At 45.0% G+C, this 13,406-nt stretch overlaps 1 long non-coding RNA gene across 1 annotated transcript in view; it reads right to left on the reverse strand.

The window, feature by feature from the left end:
- The window catches only part of LOC129736508 (uncharacterized), a 50,002-nt gene extending 38,510 nt beyond the window's left edge, over window positions 1-11,492 (reverse strand). The window contains exons 1-2 of the long non-coding RNA XR_008733219.1: window positions 11,276-11,492; window positions 5,703-5,788 (exon numbers count right to left, since the gene is read on the reverse strand). This is a non-coding gene — a long non-coding RNA (uncharacterized LOC129736508). The remainder of the gene's footprint in view (window positions 1-5,702; window positions 5,789-11,275) is intronic.
- Between the last annotated feature and the right edge of the window lie 1,914 nt (window positions 11,493-13,406).

A 13,406-nucleotide genomic window follows, 5' to 3' on the forward strand; every position in this document is an offset into this window, starting at 1 on the left:
GTAAACACCACACTGAGCTGGCTCGCTGCTTTCCTCATCCACGGTCTCCCACTGCGAGATCCTGGTCAATGGCAGTTTTTGTCATTGGCTTCAGCGTAACTAGGAATCGGTCCCAGTATTTAATTTAAAGCACAGCACATAAAAACCCAAAATCATAACATCCCTGCTACATTTATAGAGCTGCATAAGCCACCGATTAACTAATGGATGAGATACTGAACTTTGCTTTACCATCTGTCTTTAATTACATAAAATAACTTGAAGCAATTAGCAAGAAAGAAACACTGTGACACAAATAAATAAATCCTATTGATAGAAACAGATGAGGGAATACTTAGGATATTTGAATATATGGATGAAAGTCACTAAAGCTGTATAATCCACACCCAATGATATTACAGGAATTATCTGACAGATGTACACCGACATTGCCAATTATTTTTAAAAATAATAGTTACCTGTGGAGATGGCAGAGAAACGAAAAGAAAGCTCTGTGTGGGTGACTAGAAAAGAAAATGTGTGGTCCATCCAGCAGCCGTGATGCCTAAGTTTTGTCTTTCACAGAGAAGAGAAACTAATATCAACAGAAAAATATACAAAGCATGAGGTTTCATAACTGCAGACCTAAACCCAGTCACATAAGTCTGCATGCTTCTCAAAGTTTAGGCACCAGTGGAGATTAGGCTCTTTAACACTTTGCAGGATTTAGGGTCTAAGTCTATTTTTTCAGTGTTCAAATACACTTCTGCTGTACAATAGCTGCTGAGTGATTGCTGTAGCTGATAGATGTCAAAAAATAGCTGTCAGCCCCAAATGGAAGCTCTGCAGTCACTTTGCAGAAATGGGTGTTACACCTGGAAGGCAACAGAATTGTCCTTAATGGCTGAGAGGCAAGTAGATCCCTAGTGAAAAAATGCTTAGTAAATCAGGGAGGAAATTAAAGTTGGTGGAATGATAAATAAATTATGAAGACGGCACAGACCAAATTCAGTGAGCGGGGCCTCTGCAAACAAGACAAATTTTATGTCATGCGCTAACAGTGGCTGTATTGATGCACTAGAAATCCATATCCCAAGGGTGGTGCTTGAAAAGACTTTGGTATCATTGTGGGGAAGCAACTGGATGCAGGACTTGGTCTGATGGTGTGAAAGAGGATTAATGTCAACTTTGAGCAGACATACAAGCGGAGTGTAATGCTGGCTATATGGCAGTGGTGTGGGTGCTAGAAATCTGAAAAAGGGTAGGAGAAAAGGCATAAGAATTGCTTGTAGATTGAAGAATATGCTTCATTTCCCTTATCAAAATGAGATGACTGGATTACAGTGTATAATTACCTTCACAACAAGAAAAAATGTGTCTTGCATCAGATGAACGTATTGCAAGAATCAGTGGGTGGAAATGTAAGCCAAGGAAATTTAAGCAAGCAATGAGGTTTGTATTTGTAGCAGTAAGTGTGATGAACTGCTGAAACAAACTGCCCAAGAAAGCGATAGCGTGCATATCAAAACTTGATCCCTTTCTGGAAAATATGTGTCAGCCAAACAGAAATTATTGGGCTCAGTATACTCAGTGTATGGGGAACGGGGCAATGCTATAGCCTGTGACACAGAAGAGGTTAGACAGGATGAGGTAATGGTCCTTTCTGGCCTCAAAATCATAAATAAAGTAAAATGGCTTAAACATTTTAGGCCAAATTCTTCTTATTTCATACAGCTAAGTCATCCACTAAACCCAAGGAAACACTGAGGCAAACAGTATCGGGAGCAGCAAGTGGTAAGGTCTTGGAAAGGATAAAGCATAATAAATGTACCTTTCATTTAATATGCAACATTATACATTCTTTATGTTATAGATTTGGGGACCAAGGTTGTAGGCTACAGTCAGCTTGTTCAAAGTCGGCACTCAGCAAGCCAGGCAGTGTGCGCAGCAAGTGAACGGCCAGAGAAACGGACTGGGTGGGAGTGTAAGCGAGTGGATACGGGGAGCACTGAATATGTCATTTGTTACAGTTTCAAGTGTTCATGTCGAGAGAAAGATCTTTAATTGTTTTGGTGGGGAATACTGCTGTGTATGCTGAAATGGGAGGAAGAATGTAAACAAAGGGCAATGATCAATTGCTATGTTATCGTAGCTCGTAGAAATGTCTTGTGGGTCACGGCAGGGACTTTTGACAGACATTGTTCTATTTAATATGTCTATGGTGATTTCAAAGTAGAGATAAACAGCACACTAGTAAACGTGTTGATGATACTAAACCCAGAAGGAATGCAAACAGGAGACAGCAGATAAATTATATCAAATGACCAGCAGATATTAGAAAGCTGGGTACAAAATCTCCCAAACAACTCACAACAACAACAACAACAAAAAAGAAAAAAAGATATGGTGGAATGTATATGGCCTGGCCATCAATATTGCTGATAGAGTTTCAACGTATAGGGGACAGCAGATCAGACGGGAGTGAGATATGAGTTTGCATAGCGATAAAGGCTATGCACATACAGACGTGTTACGAAGCAGGGAGGCAACAGTTCACATGTAAAGCTCTATGCTATTACATTCAGCTCTGTGCTCCATATTGCCAGCCACTGACTGACTGGAAGGAGTTGGAAGAAATCCCACAACGATTCAAAGGCTGGAAAAATCACTTTGGGGGAAAGACTGAGGCTCAAACCCAGCATCTCATTAAACATAAACTTAACTTAAAGTGCATGAGCTGCACTGCTGATTTGCAACTCCCTTTATAGCCTTGCTAGGTGGCTTTAACAAAGGAACTACATATCAAATTAAGCAGTGCGTATGTTTAAGCACTTTGTTAAGCTGGAGCAGAAGGGACTTGGTGAGACCTGTGAGGAAACATGACAAAAGTCTGTGAGCCCTTGGCCATTGAAAGGTGCATATTGGCTGCATCGAAATCAGCAGGCAGGCAGTTATTTCCAGAAGGCTGGGCTGCTGCATTCTTATGCACAGAACAAAGGCCTGCAAAGGCTTAAACCAGACAACATTATATAACTGAAAGGCAGGAAGGCAGCAGAATCAGGCCTTTTCAGTGTAATTTTTGTTAAGGTGAAAATTGGAAGGCTGTCAGATGGTCTTTCAAGGGAGGTTCATGTTGCTGAGGGTCTTAGGATAGGTTTGAATAAAGCACTGGAAAATGCTTATAAAGCACAGCTTTATGTCTTTACATTGGAAGGCTGGGAGTTCTTCCCTGTCCCAAGAACTCCTGATCATAAGGAGTCACCACAAAAGCTCCACAACTCAAGGTGGGATGAACGGTTCCCTTCTGAGCTCTGAAATCATCTCTGTGACTGTTCGTAAGAGTTCCTGTGAGGCTGAATTCCTATCGCTGATTTTCAAACCAAGGAAAATCAATCTTTAAAGGCTAGGGCTGTGAAATGCTGAACTGGGATCACAAATATGGTGGGACTCTCTCTTCTATATAACCATTTATTGTGCTTATAACAGAATTATCTGAAGTAGAGAGCAGTTTATTCTCTGAGGCTGACATTTGGGGGAGTTAGTACTCGATTCTTTTTGAAAGTCAAGAGAAGGTGAATACCCAGCCCCTTAGACTCTTTTAATCATTGCCACAGATTCAGATTTTATTTTGAATTTTGCTCAGAAACAGTAGAAAATAACTAGAAATAAGCACTTCAGTGTTTCACCTAATAATTCTAGACTTATAATGCAATAAGTATTGCATGATTTTATAATTAGTATTAGCAAATGACTGTGTAAAAGAACATGTAATATTTAATTTTATCTTTCAGAAATTTAATAGTGAAAATAAAAGTGTTGACTTTGGCAGGGATTTAGTCTTGGGAAGTCAGCAGGCACTCTCCTGGGCTTGACTAGTCAATACCCATAAGAATTTAATAAACCCCCTGCGTAGATCATAAAAAAAGCAATAGGGAAAGACCAAGGCAATGATGACTGGGGTAGAGCTTCCCTTTACAAATCTTGATTGAACAAATACTTGAAAGTCATGTTTGTCATCACAGGATGGAAGCCAGGATATGGGGTTAAATTATTCACATGAGTGAATATCTACAGATCCTTCTCCTTTTTCTTCTTTCTCATTGCCCTTTATAGTCCAGTTTTACAGTGGAATGCTTCATTCATTCCCTAGTGCTTTTCCTCTCCCAGCAGGATGTCTCTATAAGCTAGTTCGAGTGCCTAACTCGCAACTTATTGCTCTCCTCATACAGTTACTTAGTCCTAACATTCAGCACTCAGTCCCCTTTGGATGCTGAGTTGCTACAGCAGTTGTTAAAATTTTTATGTGTAGTACAGTACAAAAGCTACCAAAAGAGGGCAACATATGAGCCAACAATAAGAAATGTATCCTGACAAGTTTATGGTTGTGTATTTGTGACACCCTCCCCCTTTTCTTTTTGATAGAGCAAGAAATTTTAGCAGAGCTGGTCAGGAAACAGAATTTCCATTCTATGGGAAATTCCAACACTTAGGGAAAAAGTGAAGGTGCTGAAGTTTTCATGGACTTAAAACTCAGAGAAAACATATTTGGCATGATGGAAGTGTTCCATAAGTGTCAAATCATTCTCACACCAGAAAGCCCAAAAGTTATAATGACATTAAAATATTCAATTTGGTAGGAAAAATGTTAAATATATGAATGCTATAAAGTTCAAAACAAAATTAAATGAAGCAAGGAACCACTTAAACACTTTCACTTTACAGAAAACGATACTTTATATATTATTGAATGTAAATATTAATTTGTCTCTATTAAAAATGTTGTCAAAATAAGTATGGTCTCAAAAAAGCAAGCTGATTAAGACCAAGCTGTGTTTCCTGAAAGAATGTATTTCGTCTGAACATTGTTTAATTACAATTTTTTTGCAGTGAAATGCCTGAGAGAATTTCAAAATACTTTTAATAATCCTGCAAAAGACTAAGGTAAGTGGGCCATGTTCCAGGACCATCCCCGATGCTGTGTTTGTGAAGCTAGACAAAGTACTATCCCAAACACCCGGCATGTAAGCTCAGGAACTGCTATACCTTGGATAACACCAAATGTGCACTCGTTGGCAAACAGTTTATTATAAACAAAGGGTTTTTTCCAAAGTATTCAATAGTACTCCAAGGAGTTAGACAGTGTTGAACACATGCCAGCATGGCAATGGATACAGTAAGCAAATATAATCTACCTCACTTAGGGTAAATATTTGGCTACAAATGTATTGAAAGCTCTTTAATTCTTTGTACACTTCTATGATGGGAACCAGAGGAAAGACAGTGGAGATGTAAAGACTGGAGTGTGATTTTTTTTCTTCTCTTATCAGCTGCCCAGATAGGCTAGCTGCCAGTCAAATTAAAAACCTCACTGGAGGAAATGAATGAAGGCCTGTAGGTGTAGAAATCCACTGTTTATACAGCTGCACCAAGTTCTGCTAATGATCAACCAGCATCAGCCACGTCTTTATGGAGATATGCAAAATTCTGTGGCAGTGTCCCAGAGGCTGACTATGGAATTTAGGGCATCCTCAGGGCTGTTTCCACACCGCACACAACCCCCCCCCCCCTTTATTTGTCTCATCTCTTTTTTCGAGACTAACTTCTGCTTTCTTCTTGCTTCTATTATAGCTTAAAATGCTAGAAAGTATCTGGGAAGGAAAGGGGGCAGATATATGACCTATCTGGAGTGCAATGAAACATTTGGAAAGTTTGGAAGTACTCACCCATCTCGAAGACAGGATATTCTGCTTGCAGGAGCAATACCTTATCTTCTCTCATTGATCCATGTCCTGATTTTGCATCTGTATTCCTGTGGATTCCAAAAGAAGGAAAGATTTATTCTTCCTAGCCAGAAACAAGTAGAGATTCCTGTCTGGAGGGTTTCTCCGTTGTCTGATCTACCCCATGAACAATGACTTTACAACATTCACCTGATGAAGGGCTGCAGAATCACAGGATATTAAATAAGATGTTCAGTATAGGAATGACAGCTCTGCACACTGTCTGTGTGGCTGGATCGAGTGTATTGACTCTAATCACAATGTTTTCAGACAGCTCCTGTATTCTGGATATGCAGGAAGCTATTTATATTCATCTGCTTGGCCTTCATTTCTTGTACTGCTCATCTAATTTTGATTAATGTCTTGATACTCCCTCCCAGGCAATGATGCTACTTTTGGGAGACAAACGAGGAACAGTTACAGAATATAATGTATTTATTTTAATGGCACTGGAAAGTGTGGTTCATTATCTGGTTGTGTTTATTTGTAGGAAAAAAGGTAAATTGCACCCTTAAAAATTCTTGCCTCATGGGTATGAGCCTGCACAAGTCTGACTGCCATCTTAACATTGCCACATTACCCAGAAGTCCAGGCACTGGTGTTTATTCAGGAAAGAATTGGCCCATGCACACAGACACACTGATTCTCACAAGTGGTTCTGTGTATGCCTTTGCTCCTTGGCTTCTGCCAAATTCAAGCCTAAATTCTAGGAAGCAACAATAACACTAACAGGAGTCACGTCAGACTTGAAAGCAATTGCCTTAGTTCTGTGGACACAAACTGGACTTCTTTTTCTTCCTTAGAAATGATTTTTAAACATGCCTTGGCTTCCCTGAGCTAGCACAGTTTTACCCTGCGAGTCAGGTTACGAAGAGGGGTCTATTACTCCCTTTGCAGATGTGGTACGTGAGCCTAGTTACATCACATTTTGAGGCAGATGGATCTCTGAAGGGAACTGCAGTATCCAATCATGTGTTTTCTGCCCCTTGCTATTGATTCTTGTGGTTAGTCTGTTTCTGATTTTATTTCTCTGTGTAGTTTAAGGGCAAGTCTGTGGTTTGCCCCATGTGCCCAAGTGAGGGAGCAAGGGTGCAGAAGACTGCCTGAAAATAAATAAATCAGAAACAGATAGAGTAATTGCAAGGACAAATGCCAAGGGATGGAGAACACACAGCATCCTCATGACCAGATACGCCTGGCCCATTGGAGGAGGGATGGATGTTTCACCATGTGACATAACTCTGTACCACATTGGAGAAGAGAGCCAGAACGTCCTCTTCCTTGCCTGGCTGAGCAAAACCCTCTCGTGCGGTTTGCCCACGCGCCATGTCCCAGCACGGGGAGGAACAGCTTCCCTGAGGTAGGGGTGGGGAGGAGCAAGGCTGGGAAACCAGAGGCTGCTCTTGCCTCTACAGTGCCTGCCCTGGAGCCAGCAGGGCTAAGCTGACACGAGGAAGGATGTAATCTGCTCCTGGTTGTTTTATGCTCAAAGCACATTACTTCCTTCTGTGGAATAAGAGGATAGTCATGGATGTCGTTGTGACTCATAGTCTCCTGGGGCAGCACGGCTCTGTGCCATGCCTATAATCAAATGACCCAGGGGGTGAATTAGGAAGGCTTTTGATGTCATTCTCTGAGCGCTGCACCACAGGAGACAAAGACTTCTTAACGTAACGTCAGGCTATCTCTTAAACATAACCATGAAACTAACTTTGACTTGCCAGCAGCTGGTACAGGCAGTGGCCTCCCTACACCGCTCTGGCACTTAGCATAAGAAATGTCATTATGTGGGTGGATTAGGCAGAACCTGTCAAAGTTGTGTGCATGTTCTGTGGCTGTGTTTCTTTCCCTCAGCTAATAACGCTGAGGAGATGGGGAGTGGGTTGACACATTTTCTGGCATGTGTCATGTAACCCAGTGAAGTGGAGGACATGTCAGCCACAAGACTCTTCTGCTTTAGTAAGTCACAGGCAGAAGTGACATGCCACACCGGCTAGCAGCCTTAATCCTGTATGTATTCACACCGCTAGAGCCTTCATCATGGTTTCAGCTTCCCCAGGGCGCTCTGACAGAGCCAGAGGTATATTTGGAGAAAAGGGTAAGGAAATGTATCCAGACATACATTGTTTAAGCTCAGGGAAGCAGCAGTAGACAGATGCATTTGCATAGCATGTTACCTACAGACCCCGAAGAGCTTTACAAGTTGACTGACATGATCTCTGTAAGAACCACTGAATTTGGCACAGATGTACAGGTGGAAATATTCAGTGGCTGTTTTGCGGTGTGCAGAAATGCTCCATACCAGTTCAGCAGATGATACAAAGAATACCCACACCTGATAGGAAGAGGGTTTTAGGACAGAAGATTCTAAAGCAAGGCAACCAGAAACTAATGAAATTTAGGACAAAGTCACTGGTTCTGGCTCCCTAAACTGGTGAGAGGACAGTTGACATGAGTACTGAGGTAAAAGAATTTCCCAGGGTCCAGCACAATCTCAAGGTAAATCATCCTCAGGGGAGCAGGGAGGAGCTGTGTATTCAGTCTCACAGAGAAGCCTGGTTTTGCACAGCTCCCTGTTTAAAATCTGTGCCGAGGAGATGTGGTTTAGTCCCTGGGCTGAGGCAATATGCCAGGTGGGTTCCTCAGAAACCACCATCAGAGTAACAGAAGATGGGACAAGCATGTCCACCCGGTATGACTGAAATGCCATCTCCTGTCACTGCCAGTATGTTGCAGCTTTGTTCAGCTGTTGGGGGAAGACACATCGTCTGGGTGTCAGCTGCATATCATAAAACACACAGGTCATAGGTCTGATGTGACTTCTAGCACGGACAGCACCCAATTCACCAGCAAGAGTTACTGTACTGCGTTTTCCTGGTTAGCTCCATCCCAGCTGAAACCAGGACACTCATAATTTAAAAAAAAAAACAATAAAAATGTAGGGCCAGCAGCTTCTGCAAGTAACTACAGGTGAACAACAACTGCTACTCTGTTGGAACATCTATAGCATCTCAGGTCAAGAAAGGCCATCCCCAGGGGCCGTGTCAAGGTTCCATGTAAAACTGAAGAGCAGTAGTTGCATAAGCATAAATATTAAGTGGTAAAAATATAGCTTGGCAGGCACAGAGGCAGCCAGTGTGGACAGAGGAACTGCACAATCGCTCCACAGGGAAGGGGGTGCCTCCTCACTTCACTTGCTAGTGTTGAGGCACAGCATGGCATTGTAGTAAGGGGGTAACAGAAACTGCCTGGTAGCTATGCCTCTTGTAGACACACATCATCTCTCCTGGTGCCGGTGCTGCCCCTGTGTCAGACACAGCTGATTAGCCAGTCAGTCAGCTGGTACCTCCTGTGTGGGGCTGAAGAGCTGGATGGGACCTTGAGGGACTGCACCAGGATGCTCTGAGGTGCCAATTCTGCCATAGGGGAGGAAAAGACAGAGGATAATGCTGAGACAGGAGTTGACTCTGGCACTTAATTTGTGCTCGCCTGCACTGCCTGACATTTGTGTGAAGCTGAGACAACCTGCATCAACACGATGGCTGACATGGAGTTTGTATTGTCCCATGATCAACGTGACCCTGCTCAGATTGCCAGATAACGTCACATCTCCAGTTGTGTAACACTGCCACGCTCTCTAGATCCTGGGCCTGCAATCATTATTGAGCTGACTGTTTGTGTACTGGGGAGGGAATTCAAACATTGTTAATCAGTGGAAATGTTAGCTACGTGTCCTTTGGTGGGAGTAAAGCAACAATTCCTTATACATGCAAATACTGGAAGTAGGAATTCATTGGAGAGAAAGAGTATGTGCCAGCAGGGATAAAGGAAGAGCTTTCATTTCTGTATGAGTACACGCCGTGCAGCGTACACAGCAGTGTTTAGGTAGATACCAGTGTTTTGTAAATGAATGATCACATAACTTACAAAAAAAAAAAAAAAATCCACTGCTGGCATGATATTTTTGATTTACAGCCAAATAAAAATTAAGCTAAACCCTGCATGTTCATTTATTGCTTTTATTTCCCCCCACCTTGTTTGTTTGCCTGCTTTCTTGTATAGTAATGTGTATATTGTTTGGTTGCTTGTTTGTTTTTCTTTGAAATAATTTTGCATTTAATTTTCTGGACTCTTGCAGAGCAGAAAGACTAGTACATGTGTATGTTTATGCACCTTTGTCCATGTACAAAGACTGATGGATAGCTAATAAAATGCACATCTCTGCAATCCTTTCAGGCTTAAGATCCGCAAGCAGAAGTTGTGAGTATTCAAATAAAATAGAACTGATCCAAAATGTACATATTTAGCTTAGATAATAGCAGCCCCCAGATATGTGCTGCTTTCTGCATTTGGAAATCTGTCAGTAGAACAAAGAGCAGGATATAGTAAGTCAGGCTGTCCTAAAAGCTTTGTGTGATAGACACACTTTACGGAGTTAGTTCCATTTCTCTCACATTTCAAAAGCAGACTCAGACCCTAATTATCATGAGGACAAATGCCACAAAATCATTTTTTGTAGTCAAGGATTGCAATATGTTTTAGAAATCAGAATATATGTTGAAAGAACACAGTTTGTCCCAAGGGTTCCAGTAGAGCTGTAAAGCTTCTTCTTGTTCCTTCCATTTGAAAAACTATTCCTGAATAGTCACTGTGCATATGGATTTTTTTTTTACTATGTTTTTTTTTTGCTATTTTTCAGGGAGAAAAAATGTAAATGAGCTGTAAACCTCGTGTTGTTCTGAACTCCTTCTCTCCTCTTTCACCGATGAGTTCATCAAACAAAATTCCACAAGAAACAAATGTTATTATGAGATTAGCAGAATGAACGCCAGAGTTCAGATACTAAATGTTTTTTTTAAAAAACAGTGGGCTTAATGACGTGAAGGAAGTTGTAGTTTAAACATCAAGGTCAATTATTTCGTTAAATATTATTTAAAAGTTACTTGCTTTGAAACAAAACCAGAGCTATCCATTTCCCAAAAATGCAAACAGATAATTCTGCCCCTGTTTGTCAGCTTCACTAGATAACTTCTATTTGATCTTCAAATGAAAACAGTTTCTGTTTCAGATTTATACAACAGGCTGCCTGTAAAAAGAAAAAGATCTTAAGGCTGGACTGCTGTTTACTTTCCCTTCTAATCCTGTGAGAAGATTTGCATAAGAAAAGCAAGTAGGTTGGAGTCCAGGTTTTTCTGTCTACATCGAAAGCATGAGGATCAGCCAGTCCTCCCCATTTATTCAGAAAGAAAACAATTGCTTTTGTAAGTCAGGTGAGCAGGAAATCTTTCAGTAAATTCAGCAAGATTCCTTTAAAAGTAACAGGAGCTACTTATCAAGACTAAATGGAGCTTAGTTAAATAATTATAATAATCAAACACTCAGAGTCTAAGCCCTAAACCTGCCAGTTCCAGGTATGTTTCCTTATGCTGTATACTTAGTTTTAAAACAACATCCAGAATTGGTATTTCCTGGATCCTGCAAAGCAGCCCCCTTGTATTTGCAGGTAGCTTTCTCACCGTTTCTGACAGCATCGGTCTCATTTGGGCTCTCAGCGAGCAGAGCAGTTCCTGGTGGTGATGTGAGCTCTGGGTGCCACAACCCAGCGAGTGTCCCCAGCTCCAGGTGTGACCCCTGGAGCAAACCAGTTAACTCTGCTGCAGAATGGGAATATGGACCCATACCTACAACAGTGCTGTGAAGCAGAATACTTTGTGTGCAATGTACTTGGAGGTGCCTTCAGTGTACAGAAAGGCACATTATTATTTTATAGGAAGAGGATTAGAAGGGATGTTTGGGATCATGGGGTCAAGTCCCTTGCTGTGGGTGGTAACCACCACATCTCAGAAGCTGGTTCACAAACCAGTCCAATTCCATCTTCCAGCGGCTTTCATTCCCTCCTGCCTGTGGAAGGCCTTTCTGGGTCCTTACCACTCTGGTGGGGTGAAGCAGCTTTTCTGTTTCTAGTTTAATCCCTTCCTGGACAGTTTGAACCAATTCTTTCTCTTATAATTATTTTATTTGGGAGGAGGGGAGGGAAACTGTCTCATAATTTTAAGATTCATTTGAATTTTCCTCTGAGCTCCAGACACCTGGTGGAAAGATGCCAGCAACGCTGTAGGCTGGTTTGATGTACCAATAAAAATAAAATAAAATTAAAAAAAAACCCCACCAAGTAAGAAAAGCACCATTCTTAGAAAGCCTCCAGTGTTCCAGCTAGAGCACAAACAGCTTCTTATTTGGGACTCTCCTCGGGTAAATCAACAGCCCCAGGGCGAAAGGGCCGCGGCTCTTGTGGTCTCGCGCAAACCCAGACGCACACCCCGCCCGGGGGGGGGGCACGGCACACAGGGGAGGGAGGGAGGAAAGGGGAGGGGAGAGGGAGCCACCCTCAAACCGCGGCTGAGACCTCGCCCCAGGGAGCCGACGCTCCGCAGGGGCGAACCACCGGGGACCCCCCGGGCCCGCGGCGGGACGCAGGTCCCTGCCCGCCCCGCCGGGCGCAGCACCGCGCCCCCGAGCCCCGCCGGCGGGGGCAGCGCGGAGCGGCCGGGCCGCAGCGGGGCTGGCCGGGGAGGCAGAGCCGCCTTCTGCCCCCTGGCTCGGGCTTCCCCCTGCGCAGGGGGCGGGCGCCTCCGCTGGAGCGGCGCTCCCCCGGGCTGCGGGTGGTTTTTCGTTTGTTTGGATCTGACCTTTTTCCCCTGCCGCCTCCCGCAGGCCGCCCCGTTCCGCACCGCGGCCCCCAGGGCGGGTGGGCAGCGCTGCCGCCTGCTCCCGGCCGAGCCCCGGGCACGGGGAGGAGCAGCCTACGGGCTGCGACGGTGGCGAGCAGGGGGGATTCGGGGGCACCTCGCCCTGCCCGGGGTGGGAGAGCGGGGCTGTGGGTCCGTGCTTCTCGGCGGCCTGCGCCCCCTCTGCCCGCGGGTGGGGCCGGTGCGTGTCCCCCGTGGGAGCGCGGTGCGGTAGCAGCGCTCTGCCCCCGCGCGGGCCACGGGCTGCGGCGGAGGGGCAGGGGCTGGAGCCCGGGGCCCGGTGGGCCATCGGGAAATGCCGCCTCCAGCCCCGGACCGAAGAGCTTCCAGTCCGCGGCTACACTTGGCTCGACGGGGGCGGAAAGAGCTCCCCCCACCCCCCCAAACAACGACACCCCCCAGCCCAGTAAGGCTGAAGCAACAACCACCAGACGCCCTCGAAAAGCACGGGCCGAAGCTCGGTACCCCCAAAGAAAACTGAAAACCGAAAAAGGAGCGAGCCAACAGCTTCGCCAACGAGCACCCCTGAAACAGCGGGGCGAGCCCAGCTCCCCGCCCGCCCGGGCGCAGCGCCCCCAGTCCCGGCCGCCCGCAGGGGGCCCGGCGCCCGCGGAGCCACCCCCGCCCTCCAACCCCGCCCGCCGGTTCCTAATGCCCACAGTGCAGCCAGATGCCCCGAGTGATAACGGGGCCGGGCTGGGGGTCAGCCCCCGAGCCCCGAGTGGTAACGGGGCCGGGGTGGGGGTTGGCCCCCGAGCCCGGTGACACTGAAACCACAAAACAGCTGCAGGTTAAGGTCAGGGAGCGCGCTCGCTGCGAGAAGCGCTGCCACAGCACCTGCGGGGCGCCGGGCACAGCGGCGGCAGCAGCGGGAGAGCCTCCCCCGAGCGCTCCCGGA

This window comes from Falco cherrug, chromosome 7 (genome assembly GCF_023634085.1).
Source record: "Falco cherrug isolate bFalChe1 chromosome 7, bFalChe1.pri, whole genome shotgun sequence".
Lineage (NCBI taxonomy): Eukaryota > Metazoa > Chordata > Aves > Falconiformes > Falconidae > Falco > Falco cherrug.